This window comes from Eumetopias jubatus, unplaced genomic scaffold, assembly GCF_037043125.1.
Source record: "Eumetopias jubatus isolate StellerSeaLion01/CBP00866 unplaced genomic scaffold, mEumJub1_p1.0 scaffold_7, whole genome shotgun sequence".
Classification (NCBI taxonomy): domain Eukaryota; kingdom Metazoa; phylum Chordata; class Mammalia; order Carnivora; family Otariidae; genus Eumetopias; species Eumetopias jubatus.
In genome coordinates, this window is record NW_028274813.1 from 64,001,508 (window position 1) to 64,017,703 (window position 16,196).

At 40.3% G+C, this 16,196-nt stretch overlaps 2 non-coding genes across 2 annotated transcripts; one reads left to right on the forward strand and one right to left on the reverse strand.

Annotated features, from left to right (window-relative positions):
• Positions 1-2,738: 2,738 nt before the first annotated feature.
• On the forward strand, positions 2,739-2,845 carry LOC114217992 (U6 spliceosomal RNA). The gene has a single exon (XR_003611077.1). It is a non-coding gene; the product is annotated as a U6 spliceosomal RNA (small nuclear RNA).
• A 1,086-nt stretch (positions 2,846-3,931) lies between these two features.
• On the reverse strand, positions 3,932-4,038 carry LOC114217993 (U6 spliceosomal RNA). Its single transcript, XR_003611078.1, has one exon. It is a non-coding gene; the product is annotated as a U6 spliceosomal RNA (small nuclear RNA).
• Between the last annotated feature and the right edge of the window lie 12,158 nt (positions 4,039-16,196).

Sequence of the window (16,196 nt, forward strand, 5' to 3'; positions counted from 1 at the left end):
GAAGATGACAGAGCCACTGACAGTATTGCCCAGGGAAATCATGACACACTTATTTCAGCCTCAGTTTCCTTCTTTGAAAAATGAGATACTACATCTCTTTGGATCTAAAATTCCACTGAATGTAAGATACACCATAGTTTTACATAGCACTAAAGAAGGACAGATATTATTTTATTCCCCTGCTAATGTAAATGGTTGGAATTATTATGACAAGATTTTTGGTAATAAAGTTCAAATGCTCCAAAATATAAAAATAAAACTCATTTTTTTCTTATTAAAAAATTCAATGAGGTGAGAAAAATCTTTTCCTTTTTCTCAACAAATAAGTATTTTATTATAGTCTAATGCATCTCCCCAAAAGGGAGACGCGGTTATATTTTATTTTTTTATTTTTTTAAAGATTTATTGATTTATTTTAGATAGAGAGAGGGTAAGAGCATAAGCAGGAGGCGCAAAGGGAGAGGGAAACAGAATCTCAAGCAAACTCCCACCGAGTACAGAGCCCAATACAGGGCTCGCTCTCACGATCCTGAGATCAGGACTTGAGCTGAAACCAAGAGTCAGAGGCTTCACTGACTGGCCACCCAAAGTGATATTTTAATTTGTTTTTATAAAGTAAAAACTTTTAAATCAATCTCTCCTAAAGTCAATTTGTTAACAATCCCTACTGAGACTTTTTTTTAGAGTCAAATCTTAACTGAAGACACAAAAGATTATCTAAATAAAAAACCACCTCCCTTTTAACTTTTCTGTATGACTTCCAAAGATGTGATGAACAATTCTATCTCCCCGCAAGAAAGTGACTGGAGATCTACATATGCCTAACCAGTGATAAGAGCAAGAATTGCTTTTGTCAAAATGTAAATATGGGATCTTAAAGAATTTTTTAGCTTAGCAGAAGTGTTTTTAGCTTAAAAGAATAGTGTTAATGTTGCAAATTTGTACTGTGAAGACATGAGAGTAATTATAAATGCGTATGTGAACCGGCTAACTGTTCAGTTAGCGACATATCCAACTGTAGATGGGAGGAGGTACAGGGGAAGAACAAACAGGAGCAACAAGACTGTAGGGGAACACAAGAGTTTGGAGAAAAGGACAACTGTGTGACACAAACAAGACTAGAGTAAGGAAATCTAAGATGTTAAAAATTTGAATGTCTCTAACACACTGTCCTACCGGATGAGGCTTTCAATAAAGGTATAGCCTGACAGAAAACAACATTCAGGAAATATCCAGAAACACACACACACACACACACACACACACACACACACATCAGTCTACCTTCAAACAGGGATGAGGCTGGGTGGAGCTATTTTTCTTATCCAACTGATTGTACACAAGAAAGTGTGGCTGAGGGTTATGTGGTGAGGGAGGTGGGACCTGGAGACCCAGCACACAGGACAACATTAAATGGCTCCGGAAGAGCCTCTCAGCAGTCAGGAAACAAAAACACAACGTCAGTCTGGCCTAAAAGTAATTTGTTAGCGCACTTTAAATTATGGAAAAGATAGAATGATCCGAAGATTCAAACAACATCCACCGTCTTCAGTCATTTCTTGTCCCGGTGTTATTCTCTCAATTTTTTTCCTTGGGGCACAGAACTTGGGACACGAGGGGCCTTGGGTTTAGGTCCTTACAGCTCATGAGCGATGGATGAAAGACAACTCCACAAGCGAACTGCCAGACCCTCTACCCAGACAACGTTCATCACTGTACACTAAAATGATCCAGTGAAAGATTTCTGGGAAACTCTAATGGAGGCTCAGGCTGATGACCTCCCCCGAAGCCACTGCTTCTGCCAGACGTTACACGCCTTACGCTGAGATGCAGTAAGAAGTAACACAACCTACCCATGCAGCCCGCATGCCGAAACAAAATGGGACCAGGATCTAATTAGGCCTTTGTAGCTAACTAAATTTTCAAGAAACACGAGAAAGAGACACGAGTTAAACAACATCGGTAAGAAATGAGCCAAATGCAAGTATTGTTACGGTCCACGGGGTAAAATACCCCGTTTCGCCAATGAGTCCATGGCATGAAGAGAAATGGGCGTTATTAAGAGGATGACAGAGACCTAGCGATATCGCGATCAAATACAATGTGGGACGGGGTCTCCTGTAGGTACATATGACAAATCAACAAAGTGTAATTTCGAAACAATCAGAAATTTGAACGGAGAGTGAATATTAGGTGATATTAAGGAATTACCTTAACTTTTCGAGGTGTGATAATAGCGGGTGATTACTTTATTTTTTTTAAGTATTCCTCGGGATGGTTTAAATGGGAAACGTGCTCTAAAAGCGCCGCACCGCCCGGCCAGGCCCCTCTTCGCACCAGAGCTGCCTCACCGCCTGCTCGCACCCCGCTAGCCCGGCCCTAGAGGCGCCCCGCGCACTGGCGCTTCCGCCGCGTTCGCCACTCCCGGCATGCTCCGCGGGCCCAGTGCGACGGCCACAGGGCCCACAGTCCCAGGCCTGGGTCCCGCGAACGGCCCCTTACCCAAGGTGCTCCGGGCGCGGCGCTCATTTGCATATGCCACCCGACAGGGAAACTCGGCAGGCCGTCGCGGCCCAGCCAGCGTAGCGCCAAACATGCGAGCCTCGTGGGTGGCTCCGTGTCACCACAGTTCCCCCAAACATTCCGTGGTCACCGGGGAGGCGCACGTTTCTGTCACCCTAACTAAGAAAGGTGAGAAGCTGCCGTGCCTTATATAGGTGTTGGGCGGGTGTAGTAGCGTGCTCGCTTCGGCAGCACATATACTAAAATTGGAACGATACAGAGAAGATTAGCATGGCCCCTGCGCAAGGATGACACGCAAATTCGTGAAGCGTTCCATATTTTATGCAGCTCCCCAGTAAACTGCCTCTCTTCGCCGAGTAGCTCTGAGGAAATGGTCGGTACCGGTTAAAGTACTTGAATAATGAAATTGTCACATTTCACTAGAAAAATACTGCTGTAGAGCAGTCTATGGCCTGTGAAAGAAGCTGAATTGCACCTGGCAAAATATGTGCAAACGTGTCGTTTGTACATATCTCGGAGATGAGAAAATGTCAACTTGTGTTTCCTTACAGAATTTAGGAATTCTGAAATAGACTTAACGTATGATCTCGTCTCCCTCAACAACATAAACTCGAGGCGCCAAGAGTATTGGCTCTGTTGGGTAGTAGAACACTAGCGCATGAATTGGTCCATGAATCCTTACAAAATCACTTCTAAATTATTAAATTGCTAAATTATGGCTAAATTAATGAATCCTTGTTAAAGGAAGGAAGCAACATTAGTGCACATTTCTTGCGCCTACGATGTGACATTCTTTGGTCGTTTTAGACCTGAGTGTAAACGCTCTGTGTCACTGCGAGTTGCATTAAAGCAGGGACTTTTACCAAGGAGTAGCGGTTACACCGGATGAGATCAATGTTGGCGGTGGCCTGTGGATCCTAGATTTCCAGGACTAAGTGAACTGGCCAGAAGCGTCAAGCCCATTCGGATCTGCTTTCGCGAGTCCTTCTGAGACCGCTTTTGTATGCCTGTTTTCACCTGGCATTTAAGGAGCACCCAGAAATGCTGGTTTGCCTAAATCAGACGGATTCTGTGATGGAAAATTTGACTAAGAGGAAAGTTGATTGCCCAAACCCAAAACAGATTTTAACCAATGAGAACGAGCGTTCGATGCAGATACTAGGATTGCCTAGGTCACTTAGTAATAGTGACGTGACGGGCAGCCATGAAGATGCCCGGGGGCCGTGGAGGTCAAGTCTCATCTCCAAGGACATAGGATTTCCCGGAAGCCCCGGAGAACCTCCCAGGTGTGCTGGGCTAGTAGCTGCTACCGGAAATGCTTAGTGAAAGTTGAAACAGACCGCCAGAACTTTTCCAAATCCCATTCTGGTGCTTAATCCGTAGACTGGCAGTTCGCTGGGGAGCTGCATAAAATATGGAACGCTTCACGAATTTGCGTGTCATCCTTGCGCAGGGGCCATGCTAATCTTCTCTGTATCGTTCCAATTTTAGTATATGTGCTGCCGAAGCGAGCACGCTACTACACCTGCCCAACACCTATATAAGGCACGGCAGCTTCTCACCTTTCTTAGTTAGGGTGACAGAAACGTGCGCCTCCCCGGTGACCACGGAATGTTTGGGGGAACTGTGGTGACACGGAGCCACCCACGAGGCTCGCATGTTTGGCGCTACGCTGGCTGGGCCGCGACGGCCTGCCGAGTTTCCCTGTCGGGTGGCATATGCAAATGAGCGCCGCGCCCGGAGCACCTTGGGTAAGGGGCCGTTCGCGGGACCCAGGCCTGGGACTGTGGGCCCTGTGGCCGTCGCACTGGGCCCGCGGAGCATGCCGGGAGTGGCGAGCACGGCGGAAGCCTCAGTGAGCGGGGCGCCTCAAGGGCCGGGCAAGCAGCGGACGAGGGGGCCGTCAGGCCGCCGTGGTGCGAAGAGGGCACAGGCTGGCGCGACTGAAGTCTCCCTGAGGGCTTGTGAATCGGTTGACTTGCTGAGACACCGGGGCGCGGGGTCGGGCACGGGTCCTCCAAGCAAAGTAGGTATGTAGCGTCACCGATATTTCAGCCGTGACCCAGGGGCCTTATGCCAGTTCCAGAAGACTTCGTTGAAATAAGCTCTGCGTCCAACCCTCCGGGAGATGCCTGCCAACAATCTGACCACTCCTTTCGGAACACGGAGCGCCACCCTTTAGATTGCCCCGGGCTCAGTGAGCACCTGCACGTGTCTCGTGCCTGAGTCCATTCTGCGCAGGCGCCACAGGGAACCGGGAAGGGCGTGCAGAGGAGCCCGGATGGGTGGCCACGCCCTTCACAGGTGTCTTCCTGTAAGGCCGTCTTGGAACCCGGCCTGCAGCCCGCTAGAACACTGAAGAACGCGGTTAAGCGCACCTGTTTGACCTGAAAGGTGGATTCGAGGAATTACGCTATGAGAGTTGGACTGGAGAATCATTCTTGTACTTCCTTACACTTCCCGCACCCTAACCCTAGCTCTGTTACGACACAAACACGCAGGACAGACCTACTTGCAGGGAATACTGGAATGTTAGTGTTAAATATTTGATTTTAACTACTGCAGAGACCATACTGCTCAAGTCACAGCCTTGTGTATTGTGAAATGACGGCCACAGGTAAAAGCCTCTGATATTGAAGTGGTTACAGTACTCTATATACTGAAATAAAATGAAGGACATAGGTTTGCCGGCATTGTGTTAAAATGGCATCCTTAATAAGTAATATGGTATATTTGCGTATAATAAATGGAGTTTCGCTTTTTTCTTCAGGCTGTGGTCGTCCTACCCTTTCTCCGAAAATATGACACAATATTTTGAAATAAAAACCTGAGAAAGATCAGTAATATTGAGAAGTTTTTAAATTGGTACCCAATTTTATGATGTATTACAAGAAAGTAGTGTGAAACGCTGTGAAAGTTTCTGGTATTGCTGAGACAAAAATAGAGAAGAAACAGCCTATAGAGATTATTGGTAAACCTATCTTTCCCTTTGTTTATTATAATCCTTTTCTTTCACAGCTTTTGAAAGTAATAAAAACACTACGTTCTTCTCCTCCTCAAAAAAAAAAAACTAGGCAGAAACAAGATGCCTGTTGAGTTAAATTGTCCAATTACAAATAAAATATGCTTGATATATTTTTTCTAATGGCTTTTCTCCAATAAGCCAGTTCTGATTTCAAAGCTATTAAAAAATAGTAAATTGATGTTCAGTTGTAAGATTTGAAGAAATATATAAAAACCCTTTCATGTTCTTGCTCTCTTTAGAAACCTTACAACCAAACAGTTTATTAACGGTTACATGGTTACAGGAATCTATAATTGGAAGGATGGTCAGAGTTCTAGGGTCATGAACTTGAGGTCTCTACCAGTTGTAAGCTCCTTCAGTCAGGCTACACTGCAGGATGACCACATTTAAACACTTTATATTCTAAAAAAAGAAAAAAAGTGTTGACATATACAGAACAAAAAGTTGTATCTTCACAAGAGATCAAATCTTTTGGGAGAAAAAAATCTTTATAACGGCTTTGAATTATCAGATGTCATGGCACTACTGAACAATGTGCTATTAAAGAGCTAGAACAGAATTTCTCAGGCGACTTATGTTTGACCCCTTTTATAGCAATAAATTCTCTTTAGACCCCTAGTATTGCTGAAATTCTTCTATTTTTGTTGTTGTTGTTTAAATATGTATAAACATAAAACTGGGCATAAACTCCTTACTCTTACAACTGTTATAAACTCTAAAACCAAAGCAAATTTTCAAATTAAATACAAAACTACAAATCAATGCAAGCCAAATAAACATTAATTTATTGCAGTAGATGATGTGTTTGGCTGAAACTAAATCACCATTGTTGGTTTTGATAGGGGAAAGATGTAGCCTCAGGTTCAGTTCTATAGTCTTTCTGTGTGGTGACAATTGCAGAGAATACTAATTCATGTTAAGTAAGCTCTGAAAAAAACAACCTTTGTTTGCAACCAAATTACACAGATTATACAAATTTTACAGAAACTGGAACATACATTTTTTTCTTATTTTAACATCTATGGAATGAGGACACAGTATACAGTAGAGATGGGCACTGACAGCCTAAGAAATAAGGTTCAGTTCAAGAAAATCAGCCCTCATACTTAACACTCTGCTAGTGAGAAATCCTTGAATGTCAGTATGTTACTTGATAAATCTAAAGCTGTATTATTTATTTCAATAAATGGAGTTAGCATAATAATATAATTGAAATCAGCATGAAATGTATAATCAAATTTTGCTGAAATTTGAAACAAGAAAAGAATATCCAAAGTTAGTTTTAAATTCTTAGAAATATTTTTTAACATTTTTGTTTGTTTTACTTCAGTCCTGAGCTCATAGGCTGTTGAAGATAAAGACAGAACTAGGCCTCTCATAGTGTTTTATTGTCTATGTGCTTGGGACTATATTGGCTAATATTTCAACAATTGTTGGCAAGATAGAAAAGAATTAACAGAGAATCTGTATAATCAGAAATGCCCTCTCACCCCCAAAACAAGGCATACAGGTTCCTACAAAACAAGTCTGACACAGACATCACAGGCCTTGTGGTTTTTCAAACAGGCTCAGCACTATGTTTGCCATGAATGAGGCTTGAGAATGCAGAGTTTCACAGAGGCAATTAGTATCTCATTTACATCATTTCAAAATTGATCATAAATCAGATTTTATTATTATTGCTTCCACTCTGTTTTCAATTTAGAATATTCAAATTACCATTAAATCTTTATTTGTATAGAATGTCCTGAAAGCTTTTGGCTTTCACTTGGTACAAATACATCATTTATATTATTTAGTCTGCCTCTGTTCATTTCCCATTAGCCTCTACAAAATAGTACATTACTCAGTGGCATGTCATTTTCATGATGTGAAATCAAAGTATTGATTTGTTAAAAACATAAACTAAAATCTTGGTCATTGAAAATGCTATTCATATTATCACTAGGAAACAGAAACTTTGCCTTCATAGACAACATAAGTCTAGTGGCAGGCACTGGCCGTTGCTATCACTTAACTAGCAAGACACAACAACCAAATACCAGCCAGTTATATACACTGTCACATTGATGGTCCCTTAGCTCAGTAAGATGAAATGGCAAATGTAAATGCAAATTCACTTTGGAATCTCATGGCAACTTATTCCAATGTGTCAGATTCTGCTTATTTCAATATTTTAAGACAATTATCCCCCCAAAAATGTTTCTTTTAAAAATCCTGTAGAAAATCCTTTGACCCTTAAGAATCTCTCTGGAGACTCCAAGAGATTCCAACAAACTAAAAGACAACCTACTGAATGAGAAAAGATACTTGCAAATGACATATCTAATAAAGGGTTAGTATATAAAGAACTTATGCAAATCGACACTAAAAAAAAACCCAAATAATCTGATTTAAAAATGAGCAGGGGGTGCCTGGGTTGCTCAGTTGGTTAAGTGTCTGACTTTGGCTCAGGTCATGATCTCAGGGTTCTAGGATTGAGTCCTATATCTGGCTCCATGCTCAGCCAGGATTCTGCTTCTCCCTCTCCCTCTCTCCCTCTGTCCCTTCCCCGACTCGTGTGCTCACTCACTCTCTCTCTCTCAAATAAATAAAATCTTTTTTAAAAATGAGCAGAGGACATAAATAAACATTTTTCCCAAGAAAACATGCAGATGACCAACAGACACATGAAAAGATGCTCAATATCACTCATCATCAGGGAAATGCAAATCAAAACCACCATGAGATATCACCTCATACATCTCAGAATGGCTAAAATCAAAAACACAAGAAATAGCAAGTGTTGGCAAAGATGTGGAGAAATAGGAACCCTCATGCACTGTTGGTGGGAATGCAAACTGGTGAAGCTGTTCTGGAAGACAGTATGGAGGTTCCTCAAAAAGTTAAAAATAGACCTCCCTATGATCCAGCAATTGCAATACTGGGTATTTACCTAAAAAATATAAAGACACTAACTCAGAGAGGCCTGGGTGGCTCAGTTGGTTGGGTGTGTGACTCTTATTCTCAACTTGGGTGTTGATCTCAGGGTCATGAGCTGAGGCCCGGCGTTGGTCTCTATCCTGGGTGTGGAGCCTATTTAAAGACACACACACACACACACACACACACACACACACACCCCAATTCAAACGATACATGCACTCCTATGTTCATTGCAGCATAATTTACAATAGCCAAATTATGGGAGCAGCCCAAGTGTCCATCAATAGACGAATGTATAAAGATGTGAGATATATAAAAATACACACACACACACAATGGAATATTATTCAGCCATAAAAAAGAATGGGATTTTGCCATTTGCAACATGAACAAATCTAGAGTATAACATTAAGTGAAATAAGTCAGAGAGAGACAAACACCATATGATTTCACTCATATGTGGAATTTAAGAAACAAAACAAACGAGCAAAGGGGAAAAAGAGAGAGACAAACCAAAAAATAGACTCTTAACTATAGAGAACAAACTGATGATTACTAGAAGAGAGGTGGATGAGGAGATGGGTGAAGTAGGTGAAGGGGATTAAAAATACACTTTACTCGATGAGCACTGAGTAATATATGGAATTGTTGAGTCACTGTATTGTACACCTGAAATGAATATAACACAGTATGTTAGCTACACTGAAATTAAAATGAAGTTTAAAAAAAGAATTAGAAAAGGTGGGAGGGGAGTAATATTTACTGAACACCAACTACTTGACAGTCATTAAACATAAAAGATTACATTTCATATTTCCAGTTATTCTGAGAGGGACCCCTGGGTGGTTCAGCTGGTTAAGTATCTGCCTTTGGCTCAGGTCATGATCCCAGGATCCTAGGATCTAGCCCCACAACAGGCTCCCTGCTCAGTGGGGAGGCTACTTATCCCTGTCTCTCTCCCTCTGCCTCTCCCCCTGCTCATGCTCTCTCTCTCAAATAAATAAATAAAATATTTTTAAAAATTATTCTGACAGGTAAGGATTATCCCATTCTGTAGCGGAAAATAATGCTCAAAGGAATTACGTGCCTTGCTTAAATTCATATGGGTAATAATAGATTGGGGGAGAGAGCATTCAAACTCAGGATCCTCAGAATCCAAATCCATGCTGCTTCTATTATTCTGTGATTTGATTTAACATTAGAGATATCCTAATATAGCTTTAACCAGGAAAACCTTTATGAACTCTTTTGAAATTCTTGGGCAATCAACACAACAGAACATGAGAAGATGAAATATTTCAGTCAGCTCTAGGTTTACTGTTCCTAGATTATGAAGGAAAAAAATTCAATCTCAGACCAGCTCACTTCCATCTTCCAAAATGCTTGTGGGCTACCTGTTTTAGACTAGTAAAGCTTACTAATGAAATAAAAAGTAGTACAATTGTTATAATCGGAAAATAAAAACAGGAAAAAAGACCTGCAACCATAAAAATAATAATAATAAAATGACCCAAGACAGGGCTTCTGTGCCCATGTTGTCCTCCATTAAAACAAATGATTCAGAATTGTCTTTAGTGTTCATTTCTCTGATAAAATAAAATAATAAAATGTAGTTCTTGAAATATAATTGGAAAAAATAAATAATAATTCATTATTTGAATGCATCTTTTATCAACCAAAATTGGCCAAATAATTTTCAATAAAGAATCCCAGCAGTTACACAGAGTTCTAGCATTTCTGAGAGTTCCTAAAAAGGTAGGTAAAACTTGAATGTTGTTTTTTAAGAATGTGAAAAAATCTATTTAGAAATGGAGATTCTAAAAGAAAACAGGAAAACATTTTGCAACTATGGGATTAGCAAAGATTTCAAAGACAGGACACAGAAAGCAGAAGCCATCAAAAAATTGATAACTGGACTTCTTCAAAATTGAAAACTTCTGGTCATCAAAATACAGGTTTAAAAAAAAATGGGCAATCCAGAGACTGGGAGAAAATACTCAGGAAAATTTCACAATCAAATATCAGGAAAAGGATGTATATCTCTAATAAATCAGGAACTCTTATACCTTGACAATAAAAAGAACAAAAACCCAAATAAAATATGGGCAAAAGACTTGAACAGACACTTCACACACACAAATATAAATGGTTAATAGGCAAATAGAAAGATGCACAATGTCATTAATCATCAGAGAACTGGTAGTTAACACACAATTATTACTATTTCACACCTATTAGAATGGCTAAAATTTAAAAGATTGACAATACCAAATACTGGCCATTATGTGGAGCAACTGGAACTCATACATTGTTGGTGCGAGTGTAAACTTGTTTAACTTTCAGATAATTGTTTGGCAGCTTCTCACAAAGATAGACATACACTTACACTATGACTCATCACTTCCACTTCTACATATTTGTCCAGGAGAAAGTAAGGCATGTGTCCGCAAAGATTCATCTGAGAAAGTTTACAACTGCTTTATTCATAATAGTTCCAAACTAGAAATATTCCAAATGTCCATCAACAGGAAAATGGATGAATTTTACAAATTTCAAATGAATACTACTCAGCAATAAAAAAAGAACACATTACTAAAAAGCACAACAACCTTGATACATTTCACACGCATACTGCACAAAAGAAGCCAAACATGAAAGTGTACATATTGAATGATTTCATTCATATGATGTTCAAGAACAAGCAAAGCTAACTTAATAGTGATGGAAATCAGAACAGAAGTTGCTTAGGGGAAAGGGGAAAGGGGGATTGACTAAAAGATGGTATAGAAGAACTTTCTGGAATGATGTAAAGTTCTATTATCTTGATCAGTGTGTGGGTTACATAGGTATATGCATTTATCAAAACATATCAAGTATACACTTGAGATGTGTGCATATCTCCCTTATAAAGTATACTGCAACAAGACAGCATGCTTCAGTGAAAAAGAAGAAAGCTTCAGTAACAGAAGAACTGTTGCTGAAATCTCACACTGACGGGCTTGCTGCTTCTTTTTTTTTTTTTTTATAATTGGGAAGATTTAATATTGTTAAAATGTCCTTATTACCCAAAGCAATCTACAGATTCAGTGCAATCCCTATCAAAATGCCAGTGGCATTTTTTACAGAAATGAAAAAAATTCCTAAAATTGACATAGAATTTCTTTTTTTAAAATTTTTTATTGTTATGTTAATCACCATATATTACATAATTTGTTTTGGTGTACTGTTCCATGATTCATTGTTTGTTCATAACACCCAGTGCTCCATGCAGAATGTGCCCTCCCCAATACCCATCACCAGGCTAACCCATCCCCCCACCCTCCTCCCCTCCAGAAACCTGTTTGTTTTTCAGAGTCCATCATCTCTCCTGGTTCGTCTCCCCCTCTGACTTACTCCCCTTCATTCTTCCTCTCCTGCTATCTTCTTCTTTTTCTTTTTTCTTAAAATATGTTGCGTTATTTGTTTCAGAAGTACAGGGGCTTGCTGCTTCTAACCAGTGTAGTGTGGTTCCTGGAACTTTACACTCTAGCTATACTCCTTTACTAAACGTATCAATTCCATCTAATAACAGGGCATTTAGTAAAGCTGATGGGTGTTGCCGCCGTGGAGACTTCATCAAGTTGATTTCAGAAATACATAAATATACTTCAGTATATTTCACGACACTTCAGTGCACTGAATATTTTTCAATTTATATTAATTCCTTCATGCAATAAATATTTATTGAGCACCTATTACGTTCTAGGCAATGTTATGGGCTCCAGGGGTACAATCGTGTCCAAGTCACTACACCCCTTGCTTCATGGAGTTTCACTTGAGTGTGGAAGAGACAGACAATGACAAAGTACACAAGTAAGTAAATGAAGTGACTTCAGGTGGTGATAAATGCAATGAAGAAAATGAAATATTCGGCCACATTTCATTCATTTCTGAGAAATCGTGTGTGAATTACGTATTTACATGTCAAATTACATGTCATGTTCAGCTCCAGTATGATTTCAAAGATCAATTCCTGAATGTTTTTGTTCCCACTATGTGATGATAACACATTTTCCAAACATGAGAACATGAAGCCCTATTTCAGCCATGTACATTTATGTACATTTTAATTTTCTCACACACTCTTTTTTTTTTTTTAAAGATTTATTTATTTATTTATTTGACACAGAGAGAGAGAGAGAGCTAGAGAGGGAACACAAGCAGGGGGAGCGGGAGAGGGAGAAGCCGACTCCTCACTGAGCAGGAAGCCCGGTGCAGGGCTCTATCCCAGGACCCTGGGATCACGACCGGAGCCGAAGGCAGACGCTTAACGACTGAGCCACCCAGGTGCCCCCTCACACACTCTTTTAAAAAGGACAGATTGACAATTCACCAGATCATTACACACAAATAATAGAGCATATGGACTGTGCATTTAAGTAAAGTACTCCACACTGTTAAGATCCACCATCATAATTTCACTGGGAACTCCCTTTTTCCTCAAAGCCTTAATATTTAAGGAATTATACTAATAAGTAACTGGGACTTTTTTTAAGATTTTATTTATTTATTTGACAGAAACACAGCAAGAGCAGGAATACAAGCAGGGGGAGTAGGAGAAGCAGGCCTCCTGCAGAGCGGGGAGCCCAATGCAGGGCTTGATCCCAGGACCCTAGGATCACAACCTGAGCTGAAGGCAGATGCTTAATGACTGAGCCACCCAGGTGCCCCTAACTGGAATTTTTTTTTAACATACTAGCTTGAAGTGACCCATGAAAATCAGACTACATACCAACTGCTCATTCATCACACCAAGCATGGTAAAGAGACTAAAAGTTTAAGACTCTAAAGGTCTATTTGCATCTAGTACCTTGGAATTGTTTGAGAGTCATGCAGTTGAGCTACAGGATTTCACTGGTTTAAGCATGTTACCATGCAATAGTATTGTAGTTTTGATCTTTTAAAGTTATTCTGGTTCTCATAAATGGAGGAACAGAAAGAGATGCTAACCATTAGTGTTTTAGCTTTGTCTGACATTGATGAAAAGCTAAAACTGTAATAGTCTCAACTATGGCAGATCAATCCTTGTCATAAAGCCACCTTTCACAAATCCAGGTAGACCTGTGCAAGTCAAAATGTGGGTGAGACTATTTCCTATCTTCTAGTTTCTGCAGTGGTTTATACGATTTTGAGAAATGGTGTTATCTTTCATTAGCAAACAAACCCTCTCGGCACTTTAGGAAAAACAACAGGTGACAAGCATCGTTAGTCGTCACCTGCTTAGAGTCAGGGACCATGCTAGGAGGCAGCGTGCTCTGCACAGTACCTTACTGGCAGACCCGAAATCAGAGCAGAGAGTGCTGAATTGTTCATTTGGGCTAATCTTCTAGCATCCCCTCGTTACCACACAATTCAAATGGAAGAAAAACCTTTTCTGATTGTCAGCTGAGTTTACACATGATGAAAATCTATATTTATGTTCATTCACCTTGCAAAATAACGATGGTAACAGTGATGACAGCTCTTGAGAAACCATGGAACAAGTATTCCAGTGAAGGCAAGCAACTAAAGAGAAAGACAGCTGGGGCTGCATAGTCACCTGAACAAAGAATAATTAAGAATCAAAATAATCATTTATATAAATCGTAATTTTAATGAGTGAAAATGGACCCCTACAATTTATACAATAAAATTGAGTTTTATTCGGGCTCCCTGCTCAGCGGGGAGTCTGCTTCTCCCTCTGACCCTCTTCCCTCTCGTGCTCTCTCTCATTCTCTCTCTCTCAAATAAATAAATAAAATTTTTTAAAAAATTGAGGTTTTTTTCTGTTTTATGAAGATATATGCACAGCATTGGTACTCACGGGAACAATAAAACTCAATTAATTTTATCTTTTAAAGGCAGGGTTTGAGGTTGATGGCAGAGACAGGAGAATGCCTGCTAATTAAATCTTGCACCATGCCTTCCAGTTGAAGTGTTTTACACTCTAGGCTAAGAAAATAATTCCAAATCACCTTTGGATGGCGTATGTAATGGTATGTGACATCATCCTAAAATGACTCATCCTCCTGGTTCCTTTTTCATCATTTGAGGCACATGGTCAGTAAGGACCTCTTTTCTATAGACCACATGGCTCTTAACATGTGAGGTTGTTAGGAACACGTGCTTCCGGGCAGGCATATCTGGATTTCAACTTCAGCTGTGCCATTTACTAGTGTGATCCTGGGTTAGTTCTTTGGTTGAACTTACCCAGTTCCTTGAACTGGAAATAATACCAACCTCATCATGTTATTGTAAGATTGTGAAATGATATATGAGGGGTCCCTGGGTGGCTCAGTTGGTTAAGCATCCAACTCTTGATCTCAGCTCAGGTCATGATCTCAGGGTCGTGAGGAAAAAAAAAAGATATATGAAATATGCGTGGCTAATGAAAGGTACTCAAATAATTACTGGTTCATTTCTCCTCTGCTTCTTTCCCTAGGTCCTATCACGCATGGTTCATATAATCAGTTATCTGTATATGTCTTATTGTTTACCTCTCCTTGGACTGTAACCTCCTTATTTAGGGAGGATGGCCTGTCATTCATCTTTGAGTCGCCTAGAGCCCACCACATAATGCCTTAAACAGAGTAGGCACTTGGAAACTATATATTCAATTTCACTTCCTGTAATTCAGCAGACACTCAGCAATTTAATGAAATAAAACCATAGTCAAAATGCCTAGTGCTGTTTCTTCTCTCTAGTAGGCTGGCTGCTTTTATTTTTAGATGTGTCTTTCTGGAGCATTCACTTAGACTGATGGCCTTTTACTTCAGGTAGACAGAGTCTTCCTAGGTTGGATGGGCTGTTTTCACCATTCAGCTGAGGCTTTGCTTTTGTCCTGAATTAGTCTGTGACATGTCCGGTTAGATGAGTTTTCCAGTGAAACAGGACGAGCCCAAGGAATAAATCCACCAAACTATTCTACTTTTTGTCAACTGAACATCCAATAGCTGCAATGTACAGTACAACTGGCCACATATATATAATATATAAAACATATATAATATATATTACATTTTTAATATGACTCATAAGAATTTTAGTGCGCCCTAAACATGTTCAAAATGCTTTGATCCGGGCACCTGGGTGGCTCAGTTGGTTAAGCGACCGACTGTGGCTCAGGTCATGATCCTGGAGTCCCGCACCGGTCTCCCTGCTCAGCAGGGAGTCTGCTTCTCCCTCTGACCCTCCCCCATCTTGGGCTCTCTCTTTCTCATTCTCTCTCAATCAAATAAATAAATAGTTTTTTAAAAATGCTTTGATCCAGGGGTGCCTGGGTGGCTCAGTCAGTTAAACGTCCTCCTTTGGCTCAGGTCTCAGGTCATGATCCCAGGATCCTGGGATCAAGTCCCTGGGATGGAGTGCCCCCTGTTCAGCGGGGAGCCTGCTTCTCCCTCTCCCTCTACCTACTTGTGTTCTCTTTCTCTCTGTCAAATAAATAAAATCTTTTAAAAAATGCTTTGATCCAAGGAAATTTATTTTTTCAAGTTCTCCACAGATAAAGTAAATGCCAATTATACAAATACTTTAAAGAGGGAAATTCCAATTAGTCACACGGGGCCGTGCCTTGTACACTTTACCTTGGGGAAAAAGTGTAAGTAAATTAACAGTCCTTGAATATTGTGAATTAAGGGCAACTTTCCTTTATTCTTCTCTTTCACCCTTTGACCAAGACCATGGGGCTGTTTTGAGGATTAAGTGA